The sequence below is a fragment of the Cygnus olor genome, chromosome 24, assembly GCF_009769625.2.
Source record: "Cygnus olor isolate bCygOlo1 chromosome 24, bCygOlo1.pri.v2, whole genome shotgun sequence".
In the NCBI taxonomy this organism is placed as follows: Eukaryota; Metazoa; Chordata; class Aves; order Anseriformes; family Anatidae; genus Cygnus; species Cygnus olor.
The window spans coordinates 5,853,517-5,859,848 of NC_049192.1; the positions used below are offsets into that span (position 1 = coordinate 5,853,517).

General features: G+C 50.3%; 1 long non-coding RNA gene across 2 annotated transcripts; it reads left to right on the forward strand.

Moving 5' to 3' along the window:
- The first annotated feature begins 211 nt into the window (after positions 1–211).
- LOC121059254 lies at positions 212–4,582 on the forward strand. 2 transcript variants are annotated; one of them, XR_005814472.1, is made up of 3 exons: positions 212–275; positions 1,263–2,832; positions 3,865–4,582. It is a non-coding gene; the product is annotated as an uncharacterized LOC121059254 (long non-coding RNA). The 2 variants fall into 2 exon arrangements; XR_005814473.1 differs by lacking the exon at positions 3,865–4,582 and adding an exon at positions 2,960–3,261.
- Positions 4,583–6,332: the final 1,750 nt, after the last annotated feature.

The following is a 6,332-nucleotide window of genomic DNA, read 5'->3' on the forward strand; positions in this document are numbered from 1 at the left end:
CCTCACTGGAATTTGAGAGTTGATCTCAGAGTTTTGCCAGCTCTTATTTTATTTATTTTTTTTCCCCTGGCCAGAAAAAACTGCCTCAAAACTCAGCCGTTTGCCTGTGTCACTTAAGCCCATACAGGTGATTTATGCAGCTGGTGAGAGGAAGGTTATTTAGCTATTGTTTTAAAAGCGGGTGTGAGGGAAGGATGGAGGGGAAGCAGCAGGGGAGTGGAGACATATTTTGTTTGTGCCTCAGATCCTGCCGCCTAGGAGAGGCTGGGTGACAGGTAGGGAGAGCTGTTCCCGTCCTCCTCCTGGGCTGGGAGGAGCTGGAGCCTGACAGCACATCTGGTGGCAGAAGTTTGGACCCTCTTTGTGCCACCAGGGGATGACGGCTCAGCTGGCACGAGGGCTTTGTGCTCGATGAGGGCTGGGGGAGGAGGAAGGTGACAGCCCCACAGCCGTGGGACTGAGCAGGGGGAGCCTCTGCCCTGACTCGGTGCTGCTGTGCGAGCTGGAAACACACAGCAGCTTTCTCCCACGTGTGGCAGAGAGAGCAGTGGTTTCCAGTGCAACCCAATTCTCCTTCTATGCTAATTAAATAGGACAGGAACACGGACCTGGCTCCTCTGAATAAGAAATCAACTGGAAGGTGGCTCCTTTCCCGAGCCCTGCTGCTTCAGCAACCAGAGTTGGGGAGACAGAGGAGGAGGAGAATATCCCTGGATTAAATTTAATGAAAATAAATATATCAGCTCCGCTGGCAGCAGACGGGGCCCTGTTCGGGGAACAGCAAGTCCGGCTCGTTCTTCAGGAGCTGTAACTTTTGTGCTGGCTCAGAGCCACTTGGTGGCTTTGCGCAAAGTGTTTCTGGAGGTAGAGGGAAGATGCCTGGGAGGTAGGTGAGACAGCCTGGAAGACAATGATAGATGAAGTAATGCTTCACAAAGCTGGCATATGCTTGATGACAAGCCTATTATGCTGGATGCTAAATAGCAAATGGTGATTAAACGTTGGTGGTGCGGAAGGAAGGGGGTGGAGGATGGTGTGCTTGACCTCTCAGACAGCTCCTGAGGGTTTTGCTCAGTGAAGCTTCCTACAGAGTTACTTTTAGGTATGGGGGCTTCACAGGGTCGGTGTGTTCCTTGGCCTTATTATATACGTATGTTTGAACAGCCTGAACAAAGTTTGGGTTATTTCCATAAACAGTCAAAAGCAGGGAAGTTGTTCTCCTATGGTGCTCTCCCAGGTTTGGTTTCTTCTGTGTCTCTTAGCATATCTGGCACAGGTTCCTGTCCATGCTGGGGAGACCAGATTGCATCTGCCTTCGTTCTCCGGTCACTGCTTCTACAAAACGTGATCGCTGAGCGTCTCAGAGCCTCTTGCCACGTGCGGTTGAAATCAGCCCACAGCTTCTTGGAGTCCCTGGGGAGACAGGGACCCGACAGATGGGCAGATGGGGAAAAGAGCAGTAATTGCATTACGTTCTGTTTCCTTGGGAAATCACACTGAAAAAGACGAGCGAGCACCTCAGAAGCAGAGGAGGATGGGTTGGGATGTGGGAAGAGAGATAACCTGCTGTTGGGGACTGGAGCTGTAAGCAGGGCTGGGACTGGTGCCCAACCTGCCCCGAGTACGGTCTGCCCCTGCCCGGCAATTTTGCAGCAAGGAGTGAAACATACTCGGCTCCTGGGCCTGTCCCTTCCTCGCATCATTAATTAGAGGTTTGCCCGTGTCCTGTAGTGATCTGCTGGGCTTTGTTTGCTTAGCTGAGCCCCTCAGAGCTCTGGGCTGTTTACATGCAGAGATTCGATTTCAGGCCCATCTCTAAGCCTCACCGTGTCTCATGGTGACATTTCCCTTGCTAAATATCAGAACAGGGTTGTCTGAAAGCCAGAGTGAGGAAGGACAGAGTGAGAGATGCAGGATGAAGGACAGGAAAGGCTGGAGGAGGGGATTAGGGCAACAGTAATAGGAAGTGAAAGGAAAACCAAGTCCAAATCAGGCCCTGTGGAGGAATAAGTACCGGGGTGGTTGGGTGGCCTGGCAAGGCTTCTGCAGAGGCTGTGGGATCGTTCAAAGCAATTAAATGCTTTCCTGGGGGGAGCAGCTTACATGAAAGAAGGAGCCTGTTTGGACCTTCTCCAGTTCCCGCTGTCTTTAATAATCTTCCAGCAACTTGAGTCAGCTGGTGGCTAAAGGCAACAGCCAGGAGTTTGTAGAGCAGTTGGGCCAAGGAGCAAAGTGAGGGGTTGCAAGCAGGTGGTTTGGCTCTGCAGGGACAGGGTGCTCTGGAAAGATGAACAGGAGCTGCCCTGTGCATCTCTGCCTTGGGCTTGAACTATCCCAAAATCCTGACCCTGCAGGGTCCTGGTGAAGAGGAAGATGATGGGTTTGGGGCTCCTCCACTGCTCTGCAGCGGTTCCTGCTCCCACAGGCGATGGTTGTGGGTTTTCCTCTCCCCCTGCCCCAAAGGGAAGAGGGGCCTGGATGCACCATGCAGCTCTGGCAGTGTAATGGGGGGAGATGGGCGCTGTGAGCCTCTGAGAGCATCGTGACGGTATACTGGAGGATTCCAGGAAAATGGAAATCCAGTGGCTGTGAGATTGGAGATGAGGTTACCACTTGTGCCTGCACAATGCTGGCTGCATTAGATGTTAACCACGTTCCCCATGGCTTTGCTGACCTGTGCAGGGCTGAGCCGTCCTGGTCTGTGGGCTTCTTGAAGAGAGAGCTGGGATTTCCTGTGTGCTTGGGGCTCTGCAATGCAGCACTGGTGAACCAAACCCAAGGTCCTGCTCCTGAAGGTTTTGTTGGCTGCAGGCCTTAACCCCGCTATGACAGGTGAGTGTCTTGGCTTTTCCATGGCATCTGTCCTGGCCACTTTTTTTTTTTTTTTCCTATAGAGGAAAAAAAACAGCTTAAAAGATCTTAGGAAATGTGAAAACAATAATTATTCACTTCAAAATAGCAGTTCTGGGACACCTGATCTCCACATCTTGTTACAAGATGAGGCTCTGGCAGACTGACACCTTTCACAACACAGAGCTCCGAGGGAGGCAGTCGGGCTGGGAAGCGCGTCGTGCGGCGCAGTGGCACTGTCCTCAGTGTCACCCTGCTGGGGCTGTACCCGTCCAGCTCCTCCAGACAGGTTGGGCTGCACACCCCATCCCAAAATGCCAGGGTGGTGGCATGAAGTGCCCGTGCTGTCAGCAGCCTGGAGGCTCGGGATGTCGATGCGAGCAGCTGCCGAGCAGCCAGAGACGTGCAGGAGGCAGCCGGCTTGAAGTGCAATTTGCATTTTAATAAAGAAAGTTGTATTTTTTCAGTAATTTGCATTTAAATCAACCGTGTTTCATAAGTGAGCATCCCTCTTAAAGGGGCACTCTGAGCTTTACCTAACTCGGGGAAGGTTAGAGGAGGCTTTTACATACCCTGCTCCAACAAGGAGCAGATAGTGTCACTTCTTTGCCCGCAGGTGGTACCTGCTGCCCCCTCACCTGTGTGTTTTGGCCCACTGGAGCATCCCAGAGCGCTCTGCAGTGCCGATGGCATCCGAGCAGCCCTGGTGTGAGCACAGTGGAGGTTGCACACAGGAGACGAGGGGATTTGCCCAGGCACAGGACAGAGGCACCCCATTAGCAGCTGAAGTAGAAGCAGGGTAGGCGTAGGCATTCCCAAACCTAGGTGAAGATGGGAAACTGCTCTTGGTGGGGAAAAGGTAGCACAGGGAAACAGGGCAGGGAGCGTAAGGAAATTATACGTTTTTTAAACTGTTTCAGATGAACTCAAGTATTGTTTTTTTGTTGTTGTTCTACAAGTTTGAAGCTCTTCTCCTTTTAACTCCTTTTTGTACTAAAACCATTCATGCGCCAGCACAAAACACAGGATCTTGAAAAGAAATGACACTTCTGAAGGCAAACAAGAAGGAGATGTTCTGTTCTGAGTGTGCTGAGAAGCTTCTCCCCCTCCAAATGTAATGAACTTTTATTGCTGTTGAGAAGCTCCTATAAAAAGACATTTTCCAGTGCAAAAAACCTTGCATCAGGGACCTGTTTGACTGGGTCTACAGGTGATGGAGCTGAAATTACTGAGCGGTGCCTGTTCTGCCTCCAGAACCTGCCTGCAGCATCACCTCCCATCTCCTCAGAAGCCCTACCATTACCTGGGGATGCCTGAGGGCCCCCTGTAGCCTCAGAAAAGCTCTCTGTTGGCTTGATTTTTTTTTTTTTTTTAAAGCTTTTGTTTTGATAAAAACAGTGAGTTTTCTATCAAAGCCATTGTTGCCTTTCATCCCTGGGGAAAACTGTGAGAATGGCTGCCTTTTAGCCACAGATGATTTAGGGGATTGGGAGCCTTTCATGGTACTACTTTTATCTTGGGAATGGGCAGGTCTCCTTGTAGGATTTGAGTGTTTGGGGAGGGAGAGGTCAATGCTCTGGGTGAGGTTTGGGCTTTGTCCTGCCCACGGGAGGCTCCAACCCTTGGTACCACGAAGATGGGCACAGTACCTTTATGCTTTTCCCTTTGGAGCCAAACCTGCCTGTGAAGAGGGAGCTGGGGCTGTTGCTGTGTGTTAACTGAAGAGCAAGAAGCCCAGATACTGAATTTAGCATTTAGTGCTGTTCAACAAGGGGAAAGCAGAGGAAGGAAGGGCGCTGCTTCCTTGTTAAGCACCTCTGTTGGATGGCAGGGTTGGGCTGGGAGTGTTGTGGGCTAAATCCCGCCCTGATTAACTTTGCTGCTCTCAGTCTTCTAAAAGTGGTCACTTGCCAAGGATCTGCTGGGTCTCTGTCCTGGAGGTGATGGCCGTGAGGATGCAGCCTGGCTGCTCCCCAGCTCCTGCTGAACAGGGGGACACTGAGATGCTACTGTGGTGCTGCGCTGCTGCTGCTCCTTTTGGTGAAGGATTGGAGAGCTGCAAAGAGGAGGTTGAGTAACAGTGGATATAATTCAGGTTGATTTCTTCCCAGACTCTTCATCTGCTGAACGTGTCACCAGCCATGTAGTATATGGGATGTTTCGTATCAATTTTCTGCGATGCCAGGCCATAAATAAAGAAAATAAATGTTGTGCCTGTTAATCAGTCGCTGCTCACCCAAATGAGTTCCCTATATGTTTCCCTGTTCTATAATTACTTGTCACCCACTGCTAGTTTGTAACTTTTCAGGCTGTGATTCTGTTAGGTGGCTTTTTCCCTCTCTTTTGACAGGATTAATCCGTTAGTCGTTGGGTTGTTTTTTGGTTTTGTTTTTGTTTGTATTCCAGGCGGAGGAAGTTAAAAACCTATTGATTGGCAGCGGAGGTTTCTCGTGTGTTCGGAGCTGAGGGAAAACAATCTCCAATCAGAGCTGTGTTTTTAATGTCCAGAACAAATAGTCAGTGGTACCTGGTGCTGTGCAGTTCGTGCCAACAGAGATGTTCTGCAAACGTGCATTGATTGTGCAGTGGTACAAGATGAGGAGCAGGTGCTGAGTGGGCTCCTTTTTCTGTCTGTTTTCTACAGCTTTCCAATGCTCTGCAAGCTGCTACTCGTTGCAGTATTCAGTTGGTCAGGGTTCACCCCACGGTGCCTCTCCTCCTAGACCAGCTCTTGCATTTTGGGTCGGTTTTCTTGTTTTTCAGGTGGGGAAACCGAGGCAAGGAACCCTGCTCATGCCTGGTTGGTGACTCAGCCTCCGGGAGAGGAATCCAGGCTCCCCATCCAGCAAACCAGGGCAGGAGGTGGAGGAAACCTGCTGAGAGCAACCACTTCTGGTGAGGAGAATATCTGGAGATAAGTCTAACAGACAAGAAACAGCTGTGAAAGAAAGCATAATGTAATTTCTCAGCCAGGCCCTCCAATCCTGAAAACAGAGCTAACTGCATCTTCCCTCCCCTCACGCTGAAAATAATTGTAATTTACACACCAAAGGGACAGAGCCTCTGGAACATCATGTGGCAGGAAAGTATTAACTGCAGCTGTCACGTGGAGCTGTTCCCAAGGACTGGTTTGTTAGGTGGGAGGCTGGAGATGGATTTTTTTGGGAAAGAGATGGATTTTTTTTTTTTTTTTCTGAGATGGATTTTGGGGAAAGAGCATAGGGGGAATGAGCAGAAGTCAGTGGTGAATGCATCCCTCGTGCTTCTCTGGGCTGCCTGGCAGAGCTGCCTGCTGCACACGGGGGATGCAGTGCACTTTATATCCATTGAAGCCTTCCTGTATGTTCATTTGCCTGGCAGCCTCTGCTTTGAAGAAAGAATAAAAGACCTGCTTTCTAGTGCAGCAAAGGATAAAACACAATGGGGAAGTTGGTCTGCTATACGGGAGGAATAATAGGTCTATTAGGTTAACACATTTTCCG